A 26703-nucleotide genomic window follows, 5' to 3' on the forward strand; every position below is an offset into this window, starting at 1 on the left:
GGTTCATGAATACATGTTTGGTGGAAATGCCCGAAGCTAAAAACTTACTGGGAAAAAAATCCACAACACAATACAAGAAATACTTGAAATGAAATTTGAATTTATCCCAGAGATGTATTTATTGAATATGGTAAATAAGATAGATACCCAAATTAACAAACAATACTGGAAAATTCTTTTATACATGGTTACTGTGGCCGGAATATTAATTGCTCAGAAATGGAAAAATCAAGACATGCCTTCAGAAGATGAACGGCTTTAAGGTTATCTGATACGGAAGAAATGGACAAACTTACCACCTGGATAAACTATAAAGATGTGGAGAAGACTGAAGAGGAATGGACCCCAGTAACAAATTATTGCAAAAAAAGATGACAAGAAGGGGAAAGATCAGGTACACGTCATCAAAAATAAAAGTAATAAACATTCAGAGATAATAAACAGGAAACTACAGCGCAAATACAACAATATGTCTTTTTTTGTACATGTTGTATTTATAAAATGGAGAATATTTGCTTAATGGTTATGGTGTAATTCAAGACTATATGGAATATAAGAAAGGTAACAAGAGTATTTACTGTTAGTAGTCTAAAAGAAGTGAAATTCTGAACTACGATAATGTGACAAGATAAATAATAGAACATAAGATGTAAGTGTGTGTGTGTGTGTTTATGTGTTGTAAATAAAAATTAAAATAAAATAAAATTACTCATTGCTTCCACCAAGACAAAAGAAGAAAGAAGAAAGAAAAATAGAATTAGCCAATGCTGCCTGAGAAAGCCATACCCCTCCAGATGCTAAACAACAATTCCCATCTTACCTTGCATTGGCCATGCTGGCTCGCACTGATATAGGTGTGTGCCCCACTGTATATGTACATCTATAGATTCATTTCCCACATTTTAACTGATGATGTGGAATCTAAATGTATCACTGAGGTATTGATATGGGCCCATCAGTTATTAAGAGCAAGTTTCCTTTTAGTTTCTGGCATGTGGAAATAAATCTGGAAGCCAACTTCCTATCTTGATAGGAAATATGAATTAATTAAAAAGGATGTTTAGAGATAACATAGGTGTTGTTTTTCTAGAATACTGACATTCAGTGCATCTACACTGCAAAAATAATGCAGTTTGAAACCGCTCTAACTGCCATGGCTCCACTGTACAGAATTCTGAGATTGGTAGTTTTGTGAGGCATCAGCATTCTTTGCTATAGAAGTTTGCTAGAGAAATTACAATTCCCATGATCCAATAGGATGGCATTACTGTGTAGGTGCACCCTTAGATCCCCAGGCTCTATATATCTAAACTAATGGTAAAAGTGCAGCCTTCCTGATGTTGTTGGACTGCAACTATCACCATGTTCATAGTCAATGATGAAGAATGCTGAAATTTGCAGTCCAGCAACATCTGGAGGGTTATACTTTGCCTAAATCTGATATAGAGGCTGTGCAGACCTCCCCTAAGGGGTGGCCTGCAGTTGCTACCATCACGAGATCGGGGCCACAGAGAAGAGTAGTTGGAGTAGCTTAATTTTTGCTGAGTCTTTATCAAACATGTTCTTCTGCATTTCCTCCCAATTCTGGATTCCTTCCATCAACTCTTTCTTTTTTAGCGCCTCTTTTTTTTCCAGTCAAGAACCATTTTATAATTTTATAAATTGTCCTCTCATGTACGTTTTGTTTGCATTCCAAACTATTGTAGGCTCTGTACCCTAACTTAGGTTCAGCTCAAAAAACCTCTTCAATTCTTTTATTTTACATTGTTTTAATATTTCTGTTTTCAGAAATAAATATTCAATAAATCTTCATCTAAACTACATTTGACCCATTTCAGGTATATTGTAGTGAGGATTATGGTCTGAAAACATGTTTGGTAGATGTCCACACTATTTACTAAGTGGATTGATAGAACACCCCAAAGGGTTGGCTTGATGCTACCCATTTCCTAGCTGGATTGGGGCCATGGCAACTGCACACCACGGCCCCAATCCAGCGTTTCCAGAAAAAAGTGGCTCCTTTTTGCCTGGAAAGGGCATCATAGCCATGCTGCTGCAGCTTGGAAGCACTCCTTCAGCGCTGTGTCATATGGACGCAGTGCCGAAGGAGCGCCATGATGCTGTGCACCATGTGGGGTGGAGTCAGGGCATGCATCATCTGGATGCAAGCCCTGACTCTGCCCCCAGGATGGCCTTAATGGCCAGTCTGAATAGGCCTCAGTTAGCCATATTATTAAAAATCCAGAACATATCTATTCTAGGAAAAAAGATTAATGGTGCTCTGGAAAAAAGTATAGTCTCTAGAGTTTGTCTGTAAATATTTCCAACTGTCTATTAATCCAAAGTACTCTGTATAATTTTAAACTGTTCTAATTAGTCTCCCTTCATCTTCTGTAATACATTTATTAGGATCAACAGCCCCATTCCAATTGTCCATACAAATCAGATTTTGTAGTTTACTTCCAATTCCTTTCTTAAGATATTTTCTTAGAATGATTACAATATATTTTACAAGAACATGGTTTGCCATAGGCTGATACTAGATAGGACAGTAAGAATGGAATAACATCAAAACACCATGAAACCAATTAGGGACAAATTAAATTAAAGTGACATGCACAAATATTTCAGCCAGCTCACTCTAAAGGAAAGTATGCCACTGATACTATGTTACTCACCAACCATAGCTTGTTTCATTTCCATGTCAACCCCACCAATTACCTAAAAAGAAAAAGGAGAGAGAATGACACAAAAGCCAATAAGATAATTCTCATTTACATAATAATTTTCCTTTACTGTGCTTAATAGTCTGAGAGCAACGTCAAAAGCATATATCATCCATTCTTGAAGAAGCTTCAGTGCACTAACTCAAACTAAATTACACAGAATTCCATTTTGTCTCCTGTTAGTTGGGAGATATTTTGTGAGCTGCAGTTGTATGTTTCAATTTTCCTAAATTTTCCCTGCACAAAACACTTGATCCTTGAGAAGAACCCAAAAGCTGGGTTGCTCCCTGGATGGCCTTCTAATATTCATAAGATCCACTTTTATCCACTCTTGGGCAAAAAGGACATTGAGAAACTGCAGTGTGTCCAAAGGAGGGCATCTAAAATGGTGAAGGGTCTGGAAACCATGCCCTATGAGGAATGACTTAGGGAGCTGGGGATGTTTAGCCTGGAGAAAAGAAGATTAAGAGGTGATATGATAGCCCTGTTTAAATATTTGAAGGGATGTCATATTGAGGAGGGAGCTAACTTATTTTCTGCAGCCCCGGAGAGTAGTACCCAGAACAATGGATGCAAGCTACAGCAAAAGAGATTCCACCTCAACATTAGGAGGAACTTCCTGAGAGTAAAGGTTGTTCAACAGTGGAACACACTCCCTCGGAGTGTAGTGGAGTCTCCCTCCTTGGAGGTCTTCAAGCAGAGGCTGGATGCTCATCTGTCGGGGATGCTTTGATTTGGATTTCCTGCATGGCAGGGGGTTGGACTGGATGGCCCTTGTGGTCTCTTCCAGCTCTATGATTCTATGATTCTATGATTCTAAGTCATACACTTTCAGCATGAGAAAACCCTATGATAAATTATGAGAGTCACTATAAGTTGGAACCAATTTGAAGGCACACAACAACAGTGAGCAACAGAAAAAAGTAACTTCCTTTGCAATCCAGGCTGTTTCTCTTCTGAGTTAGGCTATCCAACTTTTTCTTTGGTAGAGAACACTGAATTTTTCAAGAAGCTTCTGTACTGTTGCATCTGGAAAAAATCTGTATGTGCTGATAGGTAAAACCGACCAAATGCAGTCCGAACAGTAATATTTTTTTTTTACTTTTGTTGGAGGTAGATTCCCAAAGAGTTATGTCTCAGTCCCTTGGCTCCTCCCTTTTCAGGATCTCCTGAAAAGCTGTTGCTGCCAAAATGTGATAGCCTCAAATCCAGAAAAAAAATATACAAGGTTAGCTGTGTTGGCTACACAGCGGAGATTATCACACTGCCATTTCCTCCCAGGATAAACGCAGTATCTAAACTTCAATAGACTGATGTTATCACACAACCTCATGGCCAGGCAGTAGGCATCCTGCATCCAATCTGGGCTTTCCCACCAGCTTTTAAAGAATGGGAAAATCGTGTGAATAGCTGTCATTCATGCTTTCAAGCCATTCGTGCAGATTTGTGTGATAGGTCATTCTGGAATTAATTGGTGATTCATAATGCCAAGTGTTGTGATTGGTTGGGGCTCACTCCTCTCCCCCTTCTTGTTCCAGAACATCCCTTATTCTTATTCTTCCCGTGGTGAAATGAGGAGGAGGAGAAGGTCATTGTTTAGTTTTCTTTTCTCTCAAGCAGCATTTTCCCATAATTTTTTGGGTCTATTTTTATTGCCATTATCATGCTATTTTAACAAACAAACAAAATGCAGGCTTGCAATCTCAATAGTTTGCTGGCATTATTGGTTATAAAAATATACTAATTAAAATCTCACTTTGCTGACAAGTCAACCACGGATGCAAGGATGATGGCAAAAGGTGTGCGATAGTATTTGTTGTCATCCTGTTATTGTTGATTGAGAGTCAATGCCATTGCTGTTTTGGTAGTTTAAAACTGCACAATTGAGAGAGAAGGGACACTTTGTGTGATAATCTCCAGTAATATAGAATAACATCCAAAATCCATAAAACAGCAATAACTTTCTTGGGCCAACTAAAAATCCACAAAATATGTCATACAAGCTTTTGAAGTTCCACTGGCTTCTTCATCAGGCAACAGTGTTAAAAAAATCATACAGAAGAAGGAAAAAAAACTGACTGTGGGCCAAAACAGACAGCCCTGAAAGGGCAGCTTGATGCTGCCCCATTGAACATTGGTTTGGGGCCGAGGCAACTAGATGCCATGCCCTCAACCTGATTTTTTGCTGGCAGAAAAAGCAGCTGTAAAATGCCACTCCTCTTTGAGCCAGTAAAAAAGCCAGCTTTTCCACCATCACCACAGTTTTGCGGTGCTCTTGTGGTGTGCAGCGTATGAATGCTGTGCTGCCGGAGTGCTGCAAAGCTGCCTGCCGTGTGGTCATCATGATGCTGGCTTGGGGTGGCATCAGAGCGTGCAGCGTCTAAATACTGCTCTCTGATGCTGCCCTCAAACCAGTGCAAAGGGGTGGTCTGTTTTGCCCCTATGTTGAAGTCACAAAGAAATAAAAATAAAACCTATTTTTTGGATACTATAACTTTCAGAATTTTTCAGTCATCATGGGATTCATAAATGAGTCATAAAATTCATTTCTTGTCTTTCCCCCCGCTTTTGTTTCGCAGGTGAGCTAATGTGGGTTTCAGTAAACATGTGGAAATCTAAAATACAAATAAAAAAGAAAGTATTGTCTTACCCAATGATTTTGTGCTGCAAGTAGAAAAGACAGTTCTTCTACAGGTGCATGAATGCCAGATTTCCTGGCTGGATATTATGAAGGTGGAGGTGGAGGTGAAGGGTTGGAACAGAAAAAATCTATCAGAATTAGGCTATACCTTTTAGCATTCCTTGAAAGCCCTGCAATTAGTCATAAAAGCAGCCTCTGCAGTCTCCTAGAAATGCATTAGAAGAGATTATTATGAAATATTTAGGAAGACAGGAACTCAGGTGTCCTTTACACATTTACACAACTGTGTGGGAACTGATTAAGTGATAGCTGCTTCTATATAGCAGGGAGAACATTTAAATGACCTGGCCAAAAGGGAAAAATCGGTGGTATCAAAACTGATAGACCCATATAGACTGGGCATTTTGAATCATTAATCCCTAAACGTCTGGTTTCTATTTTTTAAAATTCAGCCAGCAGCTCTTTTATACTAGTTATAGTATTATGATTCCACTTTAACTACTATGGCAACTTCCTGGGGAATCTTAGGTCTGTAGTGTGATGACTTTTCTGGCCAAGAATTCTAAATACTCCTCCCTAAACTGCAAATCCCAGGATTCCATAGGATGGAACCATGACAGTTAAATCACAATCACAATGCTATAGCCGAGTAGTATGGAAAGATTTGTGGTGCTGAATTAGGGATGTCACATCTCTTTCCTAAAAGGCTTCAAATCTTTAACTCTTATAGGATAGGTAGAAGGCACAACACAATCCTCTCCATATTGCAAGTAGCTGTACCTATTGCATTTGGCCAGCATGGACTGGTTGAGAATTTCATAAGCTTCATTTTTTACTTAAGGAAAAATGTCAAATTTTTGTCATAATCGTGAGGAAAAGAACCTGAAAGTAAAACATTTGAATGTGGGGGAAAATGAAAGTGACAGACTTACCCAACCCTAATTGCATTGACCTTTCTATCTGTCCTATGCAGTTTGCTCATTTAAAATATTCTCTTGCTTTCTGACTATGTGAATAGGTTGAGCCACTGACACACAGCTGTCATGTGGCTTGGAAAGAGTTTTCATTAAAAATTTACTCAGCAGCTGAATCCAAAGCATTAGGAACATTAAGGGTGGTCATGGAGGGGACAGTATTATTACACAGTGAAGCAGAATGAAGGGGGTAAGATATTACAAGTATCTGATTAGAAGTCCTCCTCAAATAAATATCTAATGAAGAAACCAGTCTCATGCCTGGAATGTGTCAGCCCCAGAGGGGTTCCTGTGTAAGATCCTATGAAAGTGTTAACATTTGCTATCTAATTAGTTGGTATGAGATACTGCATAATTGATAACTCATTTTTTTCTGATAAAAATACTATCAGTTCATTAGGATTCATATTAAGGCAGATACTTTCTTGAGAATGATAGGAATGCAAAATACATTAGTCAAGCCATATTATATATTTTGAATTGATATAATAAGTTTTTTGATCCAGGATATAAACAGACTACTGTTTAATTTTTGTTATTGTTATTTTATGCTTTCAAGTCATTTTCAACTTATGGCAACTCTAAGGTGACACTATCATGGGGTTTTCTTGGCACATTTCTTCAGAGGAGGTTTGCCATTACCATGTTCTGAGGCTGAGAAAGTGTGACTTGCCCAAGGTCTCACAGTGGGGTTTATGGACAAGCTGTGATTTGAACCCTGGTCTCCAGAGTCATAGTCCAATGCTCAAACCACTACACTAGGTATGAAAAATTTTCAGTCTTGACTTTCTCATGCCTCTCTTTACTCCATCTGCATTCTTGTCCCATGTTCTCTGCATATTAGGTTGCACATTTATTATTAACTGCATGGAAATCTGCACACTTTCTGCTCATGTACAATTGGCTCTCCAGATCCATGAACTTTTTATCCACAGATTCAATCATCCATGGATTAAAACTATTTAAAAAATATAAATTCAAAAAAGGAAACCTTGATTTTTGCTGTTTTATATAAGGGGCACCATTTTACTATGCCATTGTATTTAATAGGACTTGAGCATCCATGAAAGTTGGTATCCATGGAGAGTCCTGAAACCACATCCCAGTGGATACCAAGGGCCCACTCTATACATTTACACTTTTTCCTTTTATAGTACACATATTTTTTTCTGTTGACTAAATCAAGGTTGATTTGACAGCAATTAAATTTTTTGGCTATTTGCATTTTTTTTAAAAAAACACACACATATTTTCTCCAAATTGCAGAACAAGCTTTACAAATGTATAATTTCCAAACTGACGTGTGTTTTGTCTCACATTAAGTTTCAGGAGGCAAGAAACAGATACTGTACTTTAATGAAGAATCTACACTCTTGTCCATCAGTTTTTCTCCATTCCTACTACTCTATGGGCTTTAAAGGGAAAATGTTTTCTTATAGAAACAGCCAGTCTTGACCCTTTCCCATGATGCCTGGGGTGATCAGATACAGTATCAAATATATGATTGCTCCATGTCCATAATTTTATGAGAGAATGAATTTGAAATGCCTGGCTTTTTAGACATCCCTGGTATCTTGGGGATAAGGAAAAATAGCATCTTTCTTAACTTCATCTTCTGTATGACTATGAAAAAACATAGGTATGACTACATTAATGAAGGCTGATATCTATGAATGCATGCTACAATAAAATGGGCAGGTAGTAGTTCTCTGGGTGATCTGCAGTATGTTGGAAAGGGGAACAAAATGGCTCTCTCCCATCCTAAACAGTACTGCTAAAATTAATAAAGATTATATAAACTAGAAATCAGCACCAAACCTGGGGTATAATAGCCTGGTAATGGATCAAAAAACCTCATTGTTTGCTCTGTATCTTATGGAAGATCTGGAGTAATCCATTCCAACACTGGGTGGCTGTTTCCACTTGCACATATTTCCCACTGTGCTGTTCAATGAGTTGCTCACTGAAGTCAGAATGAGATGCCCAGCCATGTGATCGACATTGGGTGACGCATTCTGACTTCAGAGTGAGGGATGTGCTATGGTGCCAGCTACAATAGGTAACACAGTGGATCACACATACAAACAGCTGCCTGGCATTGAAACAGAGGTACCCAGGTAACAGAAAGTAGCCTGGGCAGCTTCCAGGCCAGGATACCCCAGGCTGATTCTGGAGTATCCTGGCCCATGCAGCTGTGTTTTGCACCTGACTTCAACTGATGATCTTAAAATTCTTATAAAAGCAAGTATTTTCATCAGTTGGAATTCTGCTCACCACAGGGCAGAGTGTGGATGCATTAATGTTATATCAGATTTGAATTATCTAAATGTGGAAGAAAAGATATTGGGATAAACATAATCCATATCAATATAGGCAAGTTTGTTATAGTTGTTATGCCTTCAAATTGTCTCTGACTTATGGCAACCCTAGACAAACCTGTCATAGGGTTTTCTTGGCAAGTTTCATCGGGGGAAGGTTGCAGTTGCCATCCACTGAAGCTCCCTTCTGGGGCCACAATAAACTACAATTCCCAAAATTCCATAGTGTTGAGCCAGGGCAGTTAAAGCAGTGTTAAACTGGATTATTTCTGTAGTGAGGATGCAGCCTGAGAGAATGTGTCTTGCCCAAGGTCACCTAGTGGGTTTCCATGACCAAGCAGGGATCCAAACCCCCGGACCTCCAGAGTCAAAGTCCAATACTCAAACCACTACATCACATTGGTCTAGTGTCTCTAAGTTTGGTGTCTCTAAAATGCTACTGTACTAAAAATATCTTTTCAATCTTGACAATTTCATGAGACCCACAGTTTCAGTGATTCACGCTAAACATGAGATATTTGGGGAGGGGGTACAGAAAAGAGAATATTGTGAACTATCCCAGAAGGGTAATTTTGCAAGGGATGTTAGAACTAAAGGGGAAATTGCCATTGATCCAGTCGATAAGTAGCAATGTACCAGATGGAAATAAAATTTTCTGACGTGACTTCCACTGGAAGCCACACAGGATGAGCAGAACAGTGATTTGAGGTGATCTGATCAAAAAGATGAGAGCACATCCCAAATGGAATTAATCAGCTGATGAGTTCACTGTCTCCAAAGTACCCAGGCTGCCTTTTCAGCTTTTAGCTCAGCACTCTGATACCTCATCTTCAAGACAAATTTCTTCCTTGGGTCTAGCTTGATATACAACTTGGACAGAATTTTCAATTGCACTTTTTAGATCTTAGTGACCTCTGAGACTCCTTTAATACAAAACATCATTTTGCCCTAGCTGAGGGCATCAGTTTTCTGTCCACCTCTTATCTGCCACATCCCTCTTGCCTTACCACTATTCTCATTTGCCACCTAGCAAACAAAAGAAAAGTTTATTCTTTGCTGTGCTGGCACCAAATCTTTTCTGTTCCCATGAAAAAGAGTAGGCAAACAAGAAAACAAAGCTGCATGTAATGCATATCCATAACGCTGATATTCAGCTGAAACTAAAATGGTATGGTCCAAAAACAGTAATTAGAACACACCTGATTAGAATGAGGATCCACCATGTGTTTCAACTATTTTAAGTTCTGTTGTTGTTGTTGTTGTTGTTGTTGTTTCCTACCTTTTCCCAGTTTCGGACTCATGACTGCTTACAATAATTAAACCTTAGTTAAAAATTTACAGCATACAAAAGTTAAAAAGCAATTAAACCATCATACACTTAGAAAGATAAAGTCTTAGCTGGAAAGCTCACAACCTTCCATTCATGCTCTGCTGCAGTTTTCATTGTTATTTGTTATTGTTGTGTATCTTAAAGATTTCCAACTTATGGCAATCCTAAGGTATTTTCTTTGAAAAATTTGTTTAGAGGATACAAAAGTTAAAACAATATTTAAACAATAAAAAGTTAAAACCAGATTAAAACCTATGTTGTTAAACATGCACACACAACACCAGCACAATAATTAGCAAGATTCAGCACATGAGTTTGATGGGGCGGGCTTTATGGTCAATCATCGAATGGCTGTCTAAACAAAAAGTCTTTATTTACCTGCAAATCAATCAGATTCAACAACCTACAGATACAGAAGCTACTAACCACCACAATTAGAAACCTCTTATTTCCCCTTCATGCTCTGCTTATTCTCTTTTTTTGCACCCTATGTTCCTCACTGTCTGAAAAAGAAATAGTCCCATTCCCCCCAACCCCTGCTCAGTCACTGTTTCCCTCTCTTTCCTTCTTGTAATGGGAAGTAGTCATTCTTTCTCTCTCCTTGGAACTGTTGGAAGAATTCAAGATGCTGCCAAGGGAAAGCTTACAGAAATTATAAATTTTGTGGTCCTGCTTCCCTTGCTTATCTCAAGGGTAGATTATGGATACTTAGGGGCTACACAGAACACCCCTTTGGAGCAGTCTGCAGCCGCCCCTTTTCACCCCAGATCAAGGTCGTGGCCCGATCCAGCCTTCAGAGGACACAAAAAGGAGTGGCAAAATGCAGCTCCTTCTTGCGCCCTCTAAAGGGTGCCATATCTGCCATGGCATGGCGTGATGATGCCCTTTTGGCGCTGCATTGTATAGATGCAGAGCCAGAGTGGCATCATCATGGTGCACGCTGTGTAAATGGGTGTGCACCAAAATGGTGCCATAGGGGTGGGGTCACAGTGTCACACATCCTGATGCTCCACCATGATTCTGTCCATAGGGAGGCCTTTTGGGCCACTCTGTAGAGGCTCTTAGCATCCAAAAATAGTGCTGCCATATACTGTCATGCCTCCTTCCCAGACTTCTAGTCTGGACTATGACACAGACAACAAGGAAGATGAAGAGGATGACAAACCTAGCTCTCATGTCCCAGGGCAAAGCAGAGGGAGGGACATACCCATGCAGGAGACAAGTGAGAATACCTCCTAGCAACTACAAGGCACACATATAAACTAGATGATACCCAGGAGTTTATCAGACAAGGGAAATGGGAAGTACAGTGGGCCCTTGCCTTACGTGGGGGATCCGTTCAGGCCCCCCCCCCCCCCCGCGTAAGGTGAATTCCGCCTATGCTCAAGCCCCATTAATTTGAATGGGGCTTGACGTGCCACCCCTTGCGCCCTGCGCGCTCCCTGCGGCTTGAGCGTGTATGCTCAAGTCCACGTAAAGTGCACCCACGTATAACGCGGGAGCATTGTATAATCCAATGGCAATCTGAACGCAATCATGGGGTTTAACGTTATTGAGTGATAGACCGCCACACACAAATTCAGGCAATGGGGTCAGTCATGGGGTTTCACGTTGTTGCGTGATAGACTGCCACACACAAATTTGGGCAATAGCATGCTATTTTTGGGCAATGGGGAGCCAGTTTGAACGTAATTTCGCTAAACCAGTGACTTTACGTGAATGTGTTCTGGCCCCACTTTCTTTTCATTCGAAATTAAGAGAAATTCCTCACGTGTGATAAACTCCCCAGTGTATGCAGACAAGAAAGGGAAGGCTACTGATACACCTTTGGATTTGATGCCTGACTGATTGCCCTCCCCTGCTGACCTGGACTGGTCTGATACCGAGGATTCTAAATGTTGGTCTGGAAGCTCTAGTAAGGCAGCATGACAAATCTACTAAATTCCTTGCCCTAGCTGAATGCCAAGACAGAAAACATGCAGACAAATTTCATTACATCAATATTATTTAAACATAAAATAACCCTCAGATGCACATCCCCAGTGTCTCCTCAGTGTCCAAGTCAACCTTCAGATGGCCACACCCTGCTTATAGGATTGTTTGCTAGAAAAATAAATTACCTGGAACCAACATGGTTTTCTTCTCCTTTTTGCAGGATGAGATTCTTTTTATTCATCTAGGCCTTCTAAATCTCTGTTGTTGTTTTGTTTAAATCCCTATTACTCATCAAGGATTTAGTTCTTGCATTATTTCTAAGTTGGTATTTCTCCTTCATTTTAACCATATTTTATCAAGATAACATGTATATTTGTATCAAAATGCCTTTGTGTTCCGTTTTCTGTTGTGTTTGTAAATCTTTGAATTTAACATTTTATTGTTTTGTTTTAAAGGAATTCTATGACATGTAGAGAACTTGTTTAATAGACATCTTATAAGTACACATAATGCAAAACCAGTAAGCAAACAAACAAACAGATTGCAAGCCTGTTGTGTCTGACAAGAAACCAGCATCTCACTCCAGCTTTTATAAATCATCTCCTGGCATAGTTTCTATAATTACTTGGCTAGATATTAGAAAAGCAAGCCACATCTTCTACTTGACTTCCTTTGAGAGAAAGCAGATAGAAATATGTAAAAAATTATTCAGATTGGTAGTGGCTACCGTGTATATGCTTTTCATGAGCCCTGAAGCTGTACTCTTCTCCATCAATATCAGTTATATACATATGAAAGCAACATGTAAAGGATTTGATTCCTGATATTATGGATAGATTCTTAATTACTATTTCTCTCTCTTCATTTCTAAGAATAATTATGAGTCAGTTGCATGCCAACTTGGAGTAACATACAAATCTGAGTTAAGTGCACTAGTCATACATTGTATTATGTACCAGCATTATTGTCAAATATTTAAAAATGCTCCTGAATTAGTATTGGCAATTAACTCATTAAGATAATATGCAGTTAATTTTCAGTTCAAGTGAAGTCCTTAATACAACAAACTATTAATTTTTCTTCTTTGAATTACTCATATTTGTGTTTTCACATTTTGAGTCTTGGATTTGTTTTGGGTTTTTTTGGTGGGGGTATTTTTGATTTTTGGTGCTGCATTACTGCTCCTTAATCTTTTTTACTGTTGACTCCACACTGGCTGTTTTATTAAATGTTAGAATATTTTGATTCCTGGCATCTAAACATCTTTAACGTTAATCAATAATTTTAACAAAAGCATTATGTGGTAATTCAGTTTTTCTGTATCCACAGAAATGCCAATTATCTTGTTATAGGAATGTGATGCAATTTGTGCTTCTAAAGTAAAGTTGCCTTATTTTGCAAATCATATTTTCAATTCAGCCTGACAGTAGTAACAGAGAGGGTATTTGAGATACTGACAAGGACCCACTTCCATTGATGATGGTCCTATAGAAGACTCTTGGCTGAGTGTTGACAGGATCCCTAGGCCTGGTATGCTGAATATGTTGGTTCTGCCCTCCTCCTCCTCCTTTTCACTGCAATTTTTCTGATACATTTGCCATAGGCATTGTTTAAAACTAACCAGAATTTAGTTGTTGTTTTTTTACTACCGTTTCCATAATCCCCATGGTGGTGGCAGCAGGGTGCAGCTGGGAAAAAAACATTGGAGTACTAAACCTTGCCCCATCTGAATGGGCATAAAACCCAATTTCCAATCCAACACTGGTGCTGCCTGATCAGATGATGTACAATAACTTCCAGTGAAATACCATGGATCTTCCTCATGAACTAAACTTTGCCATAGAGTTTGTAAAGTCATGGAAAACCCCAGTGTTTCCCAAAAACGCTGAGGTTAGTACAGGATTTTGTGGTGTGCAAACAGCTGGATCTGGCCCAAATTGGCTGGGCACTGTTTGTATTCCAGACACCCTGCTATACCCTATTCCTCACCCTGGGCAATGCAGGGATTGAGATTAAGAAAATTGTTAAACATCTAGGTATTAATATTTCAAAAAGCTCAACAGAACTATTTGAAAATAATTATAATAAAACCTGGAAGGAAATTCACAAAGATCTGATAAAATGGAACAATTTAAAACTTTCCCTTTTAGGCAGAATTTCAGCCATCAAAATGGTAATTATACCCAAAATACTTTTTTTATTCCAAATGTTACCTATTATTATCAACAAAAAATCTTTTATAACGTGGCATACAGAAATCTTGAAGTTTATTTGGCAAGGAAAAAAACCTAGAATAAAACTTAAAATTCTCCTAGATGCGAAAAATAGAGGATGTTTAGCTCTACTGGACCTTAATTTATACTATGACACATGCGGACTTGAATGGATCATGGATTGGATAAAATTGGAAAATAAAAAATTACTTGAATTAGAAGGAGTAGGGATTAAATCGGGTTTCCATGCTTATCTTATATACGGAAAAGGAAAAACTGACCAAACTGTTAATAACCATTGCATATGGAAAGCTCTTTTAAAAATTTGGGAGAAATATAAGAACAGAATAATAAATAAAATCCCTATGTGGTTCTTGCCACAAGAAGCACTTTTTAGAAACGAATTGGTCAGGGAGCAAAAATTGTGTATTTACAAAGATTTACTAGTGAAAGAATTAGGAGAATTTAAAATAATTAAATTAGAAAACTTAGAAATTAAAGGTCTTAAGATAGGATGGCTCCAATACAGACAATTATATGAGAAGTTCAAAATAGATATTAAAAATCAAGGAATAACTGAAAATAAAACAGAATTAGGAGAAATTTTACAAGGAAAAAAGAAAAGAAAATGATAGGAACTATTTATGGGAAATTGCTGGAGTACCAGATGGAAGAGGAAGTGGTGAAAGAAAATATGATTAAATGGGCTATCGATATTGGGCACCCTATAAAAATGGAACAATGGTAGAAAATCTGGAAATTTTTTTTAAAATATACGGCGTCACAGAATCTAAAGGAAAATTGGTACAAACTATTTTATAGATGGTACATGTCCCCTGAAAAATTAGCTAGAATATATAAAAATGCTTCTAACAATTGCTGGAAATGTAGAGAATCACCGTGAACCTTCTTCCATTGTTGGTGGGATTGTAAAGCAGCAAAGAATTATTGGAATATGATAAGAAACATGATAAATGGAATGTTAGGTATAAAATTAGAGTTAGAACCAGATTGTTTTCTATTAGGGGTAGTAGAGGATGATTTAGAAAAGAATTATGGGAAAATACTATTTTATCTGCTAACCTCAGCCAGAACGGTTTTTGCTCAAAACTGGAAGAAACAATTAATACCTACAAAAGAAAATTGGATCTGGAAAATATATGATATTATGGAAGCCGGTAAAATTAACTCAATTATTGAAAGATAATACACTGGAAAACTTCTAAAAGGATTGGAATAAAGTGGAAAAATTTTTAAAAGAGCAGTGGGGAGAAATAGCTACCCTAGGTATGGAAAATGAAAGCAAAGAAAAAGAGTTGGTCGAAAGCAGCTATTTTTTTTACACTCTTTATTTATTATTTCAACATATCAATATATATAACAAAAATATATTAAAACCTATAAGTACATTCTCTTCTTTCTCTTCTTTCCTTCCCATTTATTGTCCTTTGTGTGTTACTTGATACTTTCTTATTATTTATTGCAAAAAAGTTTTTACATTGCAATATTATTCAACATATCATAACATATATTTTATTCTTTTTTAAATCTTACTTGTTAAATTGTTCTATCTAAATCTTTAAAAGGAATGTACATCACAATGTATTCTCCCAATTATATTTACCATTTAACTTTAATCTTTTTGAAATTATTCCTTCTTCTGGTTCACTTTTATATTTGTTCCAAATTCATCAACCTATAGCATATCAAAATACAATTAAACCAGATTTCCATCTAAACCCCATCTCTTCTCCCAATATGTCACGATCTGTCTCCACTCCTTTTCTATATTATTCCTTTTCTTATCCTCCAAAATATATGATAGTTTATCGAGCTCTTTGATTTCGTTTTTTATCAGCCACTCATCTATCTGTAACTCCTCCTCCGATTTCCAATCTTGTGCTATCATCTTCCTGGCAAGGATAATCAAATATAATATTCTTCTCTTATGGAGAAAACAGCTAATTTTAAGACTATAATGTAAATAGGCTACATAGGAGAAAATATCTGAATATAGACTGGTAAAGCAGATCAAATAGAAAAGTAGATAATAAAGAATATTTAAAGAGATATAGGTTGGTAAAATAGATCACGTATAGTATGGATTTGAGAATAAAATACAAGGAGGAAGATCCAATAATATAATATTATATAACGTAGAATAACTAATTAAAAGAGAAGATCACAGAAAGATTTATAAAGACTAAAATATTTTGAAAGCTGGAAGTCCAACTAATGCCTGTCCATCATGTTTGTTTTGCTTATTTCATTTTTGTTTTGTATTGTTCTGTTTTGCTTTAGTTATTTCTTTTGAGGTTCTTTTTTCCCCCAACATGGTTTGCTCTGTTTTGTTGACACGTTTATTTATTTACTTATTTTTGTTATGTGATGGCTCTTTTTTATTCTTGTTTTACACCTCTGTTTTTCTTGCTTAGTTTGGTTCTTCCTTTCCCCCATTCCCTTTTTTATCTCTTTTATATTAAAACAAAAAATGATGGTGAACAAAAATTGTTCCATATACAAGTTGTATATAGAATATAGGCCAGTGGTGGCAAACCTATGCCATGCGTGCCAGAGGTGGCACTCAGAGCCTTCTCTGTGGGCACACATGCTGTCGCCCCAGCACAGAGTTTGCCAGAGTTCATTACTAGAAAGCCAGAGGAATGTGGCACTTTGCAATAAATAAGTGGGGTTTGGGTTCCAGTTTGTGCAATTGGTCTGCAAAAGGTTCACCATCACTGATATAGGCTATTGAAATAGAAGATTTGATAAGGGATTAAGGTTTTGTTTAGGTTATGAGATATCTAAGATGAAGATAAGCTGATTTAATTGGTTTTTTTCTTTTTTTCCTTGTACATCTTTTTGTCAAATAAAAATAATTATAAAATAAAATAAAAAGGAAAAGGGATGGCCTGTCACTTTCTTACCTGCAAGAGCACCTTAGACAGGCTGCTGCTTCCCCTTGCCCATGTGACCAACAGAGAGAGAATAGAGAGTAGAGGAACCCCTGAACACATGGCTGGGGCATCCTTGGTCACATTTAGCCACTCTCCAACTATTATCTTTTTATCAGGATCTGAAAGCTCTATGGTGTTTTTAATTCTTCCTGAAATCTAAACAGAAATTTCCATCACCATGAGGCTACTGACATATTGGCAAAGAATTCCCTTACATGACATGATCTCAATGAAAATAGACCTCCCCAACAAATCTTGCTCTTAATCCTGAGGAAAGCTTCTTTTGATGTTCACTTTGATCTGAGACCCAAAGCTAATAAGACTGAGGTGAACAGTCTTTATCCAAATTAGCACACAGTTTCCATTTACTAAGGTCTAGGAGTGCTAGAAGTATGACTGGATGGATGTCATCTGAGGTGCAAAAAGGATCTCAGTGATTTTGAGTCTAGTAAATGTCAACAAAGGAATGCAAAAGAAGAATGTGTCCTCAGACAAAGCAACATTTTCATAGGTTCTATTTATGTATCCTTTGCTTTAATACTGGAAAAGGAGATAGGGTTGTAGGGTGGTAGCATACTAAAGCAAAGTTGCTGCATTGTCTATTTTTTTAGTATAAAGATTTTCATGCAGTTTCATTGCAAATGAAATTCTTTCACTGGTACAGAAAATTGTTCTCAAAAACATTTCCTGAGTTGTGTGGAAAAAAAGAGGCTTTGCATCTGAATACCACCTCCATTGGCAGTTGCTCATGTTTTTGCACACCTCATTCATCTTACTTTTTTCTTTTTTAACAAGGGCATGCTCCTTTACTATAGCCGAGAGTGAAATATGAATTGCTACCACATTTTGTAAGAAAGCTAATATGGAGGTGAGCCAAGGGTACAATAAAAACCAACAACACAGAATTCTATCAACATTTTATGCTTAAATGTTTAGCTAAGGTGCTATACAGAGCGACCAAAAAGCGCTCTGCCGGCACCCATTTTTGCTGCGTGAGGGAACCACAGCAGACAAACTGCACGACTCCCCCGCGCAGAACCCCCCCCTGCAAAAAGCGGGTTCTTCTTGTGGTGCAGTTGTGATGCCGCAAGGCACCAATGGCGCACTTGTGGCATCACAACCATGCCGCGATGTGCGAATGCTAAGCGTCCGTCACATCAAAATGGCGGCACCCATGTGTATAGGGTGTCGCCATTTTGACATCCCCAGTACATACTAGGGATGAGGCCTGATTAGAGCTGCGTCCTCGGCCAACCCCTAGTACGTACTGGGGGCGGGGCAAAGGCCCATCTAGAACGGGCCTATGTAAGCCATAATGTTGCACTCTCCTTTACCACTAAAGCAATATGGGACATATATTCTTGTTATACCAACCATCACAGTCATACACACTCAGTTTATATCCATCTTGGTCATCATCATAATTCATATTTCTAGACACTATTGGTTCCCTTAGCCAGAGGGCAACGTGATCACCTGTTGTATTGCATTTACAGATTAGGTTTCAAAACCTAAATACAGTTGGCCCTTCTTATACACGGATATTTTATACAGGGATTCAAGCATCCACGGTTTGAAAATGTTCCAAAAAAGGATAAATTTCAAATATCAAAGCTTGATTTTCCATTTTTTATAAGGGACATTATTTTGCTATGTCATTATATTTAATGGGACTTGAGCACCCATGGATTTTGTTATCCATGGGGGATCTTGGAACCAAACCTCTGCCTATAACAAGGTTCCATTGTATTGAGAAACAGAAAGTTCAGTCACAGATGAGAAGAGGCCACCCAGCATCAGTGAGTTAGCTACAGAAGACCTCAGCTGGAGCTGTGATTCTGTTAGAAGCAGTAATCAATTTATGACCTGTCTAGTGACATGGGAGCTCTGCATTCAGTCACCATTCTTCTTGGAATATAGCCCTGTTGGTTGTCTGCTTGCCCTATTATATTGTTTTGAGGCATTCCAGAAACAAACATGGCAGCCATCAATGGAGAAAAAGTTGTTTTGGCATTTGCTATAATATCTGCAATGCTCTGGAAAACAACAACATCTGTCATTCTGTGAAAAACAAAATGGCAAACATTGTGAATGGCATTGATATGTGGTCTTGCTGTTGCTATCACTACAGGCAATAGTAAAAACTTGTAAAACATTAGAAAAAAATGGAACAACCTAAAGATTAATGTGAATGAGAATATCAAGATGCTAACAAAGGGGAAAAAATGAAATGAACAATGCTTTAATGAATAAAACATGAAATGACTGGGGCTTTCAGTAGCAAAGACAAATGAAATTCAGAAACAATCAAGGAAACAAAAAGTCTTGTTTCTGGGCCCTTCAAAGGGTATGACTAAGTCTTGAAGGGATATGAGTTCAAAAAGTAAGAGATACATTGTGATTGATGAAAGCTATAGAGATTGTTTGAAGCAGAACATGCAAGCACACCATGGTTTTCAGCCAGTGTAGATGTTATGCTTTGACCGTAAATATAATAATTTATTGCAGCAATATTAAGATCTGGTCAAGTCACTTTTGGCTTGGCCTTTGTGGCCAAAATCCAATAATCATGCTGGTAGAGTGCAAGTCTCTGTCGATGCATTCACACCATTGTGGGGTAGGACAGGTACTTCTCCCTCTTTCCCACTTCCTCTCCATGTACATATGAGCAGCTCATTAGGTTGTGGGTACACCTGCTCCTCCACCCACCAGCTGCGTGGGTGCATTCAGACATATTCTAGGTGTCCCTGAGCACCCAGGAAAAAAAGATTAGTCTGTGGTTCCAAAATAAGCTGCAACATTTTCTCAGGAGGGCATCCAGAATGTTCCCAAGCTCACCTTCACAGCCAATTGGTGGCTGAGTCACACCTAAGAGCCCTCCGGCTGGTCATTGCTAGAAGGTATAGGATGCCTCCTTCCAGGATGTCCCAAAAGGGCATGTGCAGGTGTAATTGGGGGTTAGAACTATATATATCACTGAGGGATCTCTAGTCAGTGGCTGCTACTGGTTAAGGTCTCCAGAAGCCCAATGGAGAAAAATCTCATTACATATATGAAACCCTTTTCCGATCATGCACCAAATAAGTTCATATGTGGCTTCCCTTGGTGATAATGCCTCATCTACAAATTTTAAAATATTTCCTTTTGCATTTTCCCTCCTCATAGGCATATGAATAGTTTGCTTAGTTTGTTCTTGATGCAAGATCCCCTAAGCAATTGTGTCAGCCAGAAAACAAGAGTTTCATTTTGCTGTCATGATGACTGCTTCACTGGAGGTGCGTATGGTCAAGACCTTCTCTAGTGAATAGGTTTTCAACCTGGAAAAAAAATTCCTTCAGTTTTGTACTGCTAAAGTTGATGTCAATTTTTAAAAAATCACAATAGCATTTCAGGGCTTCTTAATTAAATCCCTCTAGTTTAGGCCTAAATAGTCTAAACTAGAAAATGTGGGAGACAGTTCAAACACAGCTTGTCTAAATGTAAACCTGAAGGTTTACTTCATATGTGCATGGCTTCTTCATATTTTTCATATATAGAAGCTGGAGTTTATTTCTGACTTGAGTTTCTTTTGAAATGGGAACAGCAGTACAAAGAAACAAGTCAGTTTTATCCAGTTGTCTTTGTAAGAATCTAGATGAACATTGCTTAAGAATGAGAGGTGCATGCACACGCATACACACACATACACACACACACCACATTGCTGAAAGCAGGTGTGAGAATGACACAAAGGAATTGTTTCACAAATAGAACTGGGGCTAAAAAGAAAGACATTGTTTCATTTCTTTTTCAGCTCACCCACTGGAAAAGATGAAAAACAGTTTTCCAGCATCAGGCAGCGTAAGAAAGAGAGACTCTACCCTTTTTGAAGTAACTCAGCAACAGCAATTTCAATTTGCATTGAGACATTTTCATGAAAGTATTCTTTGTTCTTCAAGTTTGTCAAGGATCTTCCTGATCAAACCTAATCCTGAGGTATGTGAAACTACTACTGCCCTATGTCTAACATTCCCTTTTGGAGTAAGGTACTCAATCATGCAGTCAGTGGACAACTTTAGGGATTCATGGAGGAAATGGATTACTACTCAGTCATTTCAGTCTGGTTTCAGGCCACAGTGTGGTACTGCAATGGCCTCAGTTACTCTGACAACCTGTCCTGGTGATAGACAAAGAAAGTGTTACCCTGTTGATCTTCATGGATCTCTCAGTATTGTTTGATACTATTGAACATAGTCTGCTACTGGACCAGCTTTGTCAGAAAGAAGTAAGAGGCACTGTGTTAATGTGGTTTTACTCCTATCTGCAGGGTTCAGCCCCATGGCCATTAAGTTGCAGGGTGCTATAAGGTCTACTTTGTCTCACAATCACCAATTCTTTATTATAGTCCAGAGACCCAGTAAAAGTAGTTTACAACATATAAAATAAATTAAAAGCACAATGAACAATTAGTCAAGACAGAACTTGTTTCAAACATTTCCCTCTTATACAGATGCTGATTTTCCTGGTAGATTTGCCATTAATGGGTTAATCATGTGTTGTTGAGCCTGCTTGTAGAAACCACACAACAAAAGACTGCTTCATAGTTGATCTTTTGTGATTACTACAGGGATATAATCTTGAAGTATAAGGGACACCAGCAAATCTACCTTGGAGCACTGCATTTGGCCTTGGTAAAAAGTCTATGATCATTAGCAGCAGTCAAATTCATTAAATATTTGGCTGGCTGATGATGATGATGATGATGATGATGATGACGACAATTAATAGACACACCATATCAGTTAGAACACATAAATTAAAATACACATCAGTTTAAAAGGACACGATATACACATATTAAAACAATTTCTATTTAAAATTCTTCATTTAAAATTCACAGTTTAAAGGCCCAGTATAATGTATATTCAGTGCACCTAATGTAAAAGATGAGTATGAATGGGCCTGAAGTTCACAAAAAGCAATATCCCGCAATCTTTGTTTTACTGATTCCACTGTCATAACCTAAATGTAAAAGGAAGGGTGATGACAGTCAAATCAAAACAGCTTTTGGGCAACTAGGTTTGACCAATGGCCTATCCTGAGATTAATAGATTAATAGATCTGTACCATCCTGAGATTAATAGAAAAATAGACCTGTGCCAAATTTAAACATATTAACCTTGAGCCAAAATTTTAAAGCTGCCATCCATGCCTTTGTCAGTAGAGGGCATTCCCCTTTTCTAACAGTAAAATTATATTAGGAATACATGTGGGAATTTGAAGGAGAGCCCTCAAAAATTTAGGCTGAATATTTTCTAATAGATGTTATTCATCCAGTCCAAATAGCAGAGGTATACAACACTTGTGCAACTGTCTTAGCATTAAAGACTAATGGCAGATGGTATATATTGCCCCCCCTTTGGTAAAGAAAAAAAACATTGATACAGACTGATCAACTCGTACTTACTGTTATTTATTTATTTATTTATTTATTTATTTGTTTATATTTATTTCAAAGAGATATCCTGCCTTTCTCCTACAATGGGATAGACAGCAGATCTGTGAGTCATCCATGACATTGTATGATGGTAAGGTCTTGTCTCACATGCTATTTCATATTTATTTGAAGCTACTTGGAAAGATCATTAGGAGTTTTGAGGATCAGTGCCATGAGCATGCTGATGACACTCAGCTCTATTTCTTTACATTAAGGTCAACTGAGGCTGTGCAGGTGCTCAACCACTGTTTGGATGCTGTAATAGGCTAATAAACCAAAGCTGAATAAAATGGAGGCTCGGCGAGTTGGTGGTTCTTGGGTTTCAGAATCCAAGTGGTACTCGGGCATCTTTGCCCTGGATGAGGTGGCTGTCAGGGATCTGAAGGGTTAAAACACAGCACACAGGGAAATGCTTGATGTGTGTGTGTTTGGCCATGAGCATTCAGCAGAGTGGCAAGGCTGATCAGCACAGCTGAAGCTCACTGGCTCAAGGACACTTCAGTGCCCAAGTGCACGTAGCCATGGATGATGAAACATGTGTCTGGATTGCACAGGAGACACATGACATGGTTACACACCTGAACTCACTGGGTTTGGGAGACCACATGGTCTGGAGACTATATAAACCCAGGGGTTGCAAGGGATAGCTTGTGGGTTTGAAGTAGGAGTTGGATTGGTATATTTTGGAGTTTTAGAGATCTGGTTTTGTATAATAGCACTGTGAATAAAGAGCACTTTGGGGACTTTGTTTCTCTGGTGGTTTATCAGAAGAAGCTACAGCATCGGTTTGCTGTGTGTCCCCGGAGGTTCCTGCATTGCTGCAGTTCCTGGAAGACATCCAGTTGCTGTCATCCCAATTGGACTTTGGAGCCACGCTTCAGCTTCTGGAAATTGCCAGCTCTGCTACAACGGTCTGATTTAACCCCAGGACTCGTTTGAGTTGCTGACAGTGGCTGTTGGAACCCAGCAGTTGCGCTGACAGTGGCACCCTCTCTGAGGTAGCAGGGGGGATCCTTCAAGAATTGCATGATCCATCTTTGACTCATATAGACTCTGTGACTTGGAATTAGCTTCGCATGGTCTGTCAGCTATGGCCTTCCCTGGACAGGGATAACTTATCCACAGTAGTCAATGCAGTGGTAATTTCCCAATTAGAGTACAGTGGTACCCCGGGTTACGAATTTAATTCGTTCCGCGGCGCCGTTCGTAACCCGAAAGATTTCGCAACCCGAAAAAGCCATAGCCGCTAGCGCTAGAAAGCCGCGATTTCGTGCGAAAAAGCGCCGAAAAGCACCAAAAAATTTTTCGTAACCCGAAAAAACCTTCGTATCCCGGAACAGTTTTTTCCTATCTAATTTTTTCGTATCCTGGAAATTTCGTAACGCGGTCATTTCGTATCCCGGGGTACCACTGTACTGCAATGTACTCTGCAGGGCTGTCCTCAAAGACAGCTTGGAAACTGCAACTAGTACAAAATGCAGAAGCTGGATTGCTGATTGGAACATCATACATAAATCATATAACATTGGTTTTAAAAGAATTGTACTAGCTGCCAATACATTTCTAGTCTGAATTAAAGACATAGCTAATGGCATGCACTACCCTCTTTAGGTCCTCCAGGTCTAGGTAGGGGTGCAGCTGGTGTGTCAACTAAAGCTGATAATAAGCACTTCTGGCCATCACACCTATCTGAGCTGTCATTTGGAGTGATGGATCCAGAAGCACCCCCAAGCTGTGAACACAGTCTTTCAGTGGGAGTGTAACCCCATCCAGGACTGGTTAACACACCTCCATACTTAGGTTAGGACCTTTAACCATCCAACCTCTGTGGATTCAGTTTCAATTTGTTTTCCCTCATGCAGCTCATTACCTCTTCCAGACATTCAAAGGAGACATAGGCCCCATGCAGACTGCGAGAATAAAGCTGCTTCAGGTAACTTTGGAGGTATGCTGTTTAAATGATGCATGTGTCCTAAGAGTCCGGAAGCTGTGCCAAAGCTGTGCTCCAGTCCTTAGATTGGATCGTGGCTTTGGTGTGGCTTCCAGACTCTTAGGATGCATGCAACATTTAAGCAGCATTCCTCCAAAGTGACCCGAAGCAGCTTTATTCTGGCAGTCTGTACGGGGCAATACTATCCTTAGCTTAGGCTGGTTTTGAAGGCACAGAGAAATATATTTGGGTGTCATCAGCATACAAATAACACCTCACTCCATGCCTCCAGATGATCTCTCCCAGTGGTTTTGTGTAGAACAGTGGTCCCCAAACTGTGTCTTTTGAGATATTTTGGACTTCAGCTCCCAGAAGGCTCAGCCATGTTGGCCAATAGTTTGGGATTCTGGGAGCTGAAGTCCAAAATCTCTTAAAAAGCAATTTGGGGACTACTGATGTCGATGTTGGATAGTACTGGGAATAGGATGGCACCTTGTGGTAGGCCGTATAACAGCTCCTTTTTTTGAAGAGCAGCTATCCCCAAGCACCACCATGGGAAGCCTGCCTGAGGGATAGAACCACTGGAGCACAATGCCTCTTATTCCTAAATCCCCCAGGCGTCCCAGAAGGATACTATGGTTAATGGTATGAAATGCTGCTGAGAGGTTCAAGAGCAACAGCAGTGACACATTCCCCCTATTAATGCTCAGATGAAGACCAACCACTCAGGTGACCATAGCAGTCTCAACTCTATATCCTGTTCTGAAGCTGGTTTGGAATGGGTCTAGATAATTTGTATCTTCCAAGACTGGTTGGAGATGAAATGCTCGCCTAGAAAAAGGAGATTCGATAGTTGTCTATGGTTGTTGAAGTCCAGGAGGTCCAAGAAGGGCTTTTTAGAAATGGATGTACCACCACTTCTTTTAAACAGGATGGAAAACTTCCGTCCCTGGGAAATGCATTGATAATTCTTTGTATTTGAAGCCTAATTGCATCTCTTCCCTGGACGACCAGCCAAGAAGGATAGGGATCAAGAGGACATGTTTTCTTCCATACTTGCCCCAGCAGCTTCTCCACACTGGTGGTACTGACCAATTGGAACTGATCCAGTGTAATCTTACTCATAGAGTTTCTGGACACCACATTGTCAATTTCTGCTACAATGATGGCAACTAAGTTGGCTTTTATTAGAGAGATTTTATCTGTGAAGTATTCATTAAAAGCATCACAGCGAACTGCTGAAGGTTCTAGAATTGGATTTAGGGGGGAGGGTACCTGAGTTAAACCTCTCACCACCCTGAACAGTTCAGCTAAATTTGAATTCACAAAGGCAATATGTGCAGAGTAGAAAGCTTTCTTCGCTGCATGTATTGCCACCTTGTAGGAAGAAAGATGTTCCCTATAGAATGTCTTGTTGGATGTAAGTCAAGTTTTCCACCATCTGCGCTCCAGCCATTACCCTTCCAATTTCAACTTCCTGAGGTCCCCAGCATACCATGGGGCTCAATGAGTAACCTATGGGAAAAGACATTTGGGGGTGATCATATCAAGTCAGGTCTTGATTCCATTTATTGACCAGGACTTCAACAGGATCATTGATTGCACCAGCCATATGACCCTCTAAAACTTTCCAGAAACATAAAGGTTTCATTACTTTTGAGGGTGAACCATCGTACTAAGTTCATCACACTTGCAGGGACAGATAGTAGCCATGATATTAACTCTGACCAGAAAATGATCCATCCATGACAACTCAGACCTAGGGCCAACAAGGGGCATCAAATGTCATTTTTCAGTTTGGAAGGGTTTCATTTCTATCCTCTTTTTCCCAAGATTGTCCCTTCCTTGTTTGTTCTAAATTCATTATTATATTTCTATTGATGATTACATTTCCAAACTGAAGGTTACAGGAATGAACTAAAAGAAACTATTCAAACTGGTATAAGATAAAAAGAAGAAATAACCACTGTAATGTATTATTAGGAAGTCAAGAGAGAATGCAGAATGATTGTCTAAGGGGGGTGGGAGTGGGAGTGGACAGCAAGGGAAGTAAGAATGGAAGTTTATATATGAGTTGAACCTTTGATTGGTACTTATGGAAAAGTAAAAATTAATTAAAAATGTCATTTTGCCTTATTTTTTGCCCCTTTAGGAGCCTGGGGGCATTTTTGCCATTCCTCCTTGACATTTTAGGCTGAGGTAA

The sequence above is a fragment of the Sceloporus undulatus genome, chromosome 4 (assembly GCF_019175285.1).
Source record: "Sceloporus undulatus isolate JIND9_A2432 ecotype Alabama chromosome 4, SceUnd_v1.1, whole genome shotgun sequence".
In the NCBI taxonomy this organism is placed as follows: Eukaryota; Metazoa; Chordata; class Lepidosauria; order Squamata; family Phrynosomatidae; genus Sceloporus; species Sceloporus undulatus.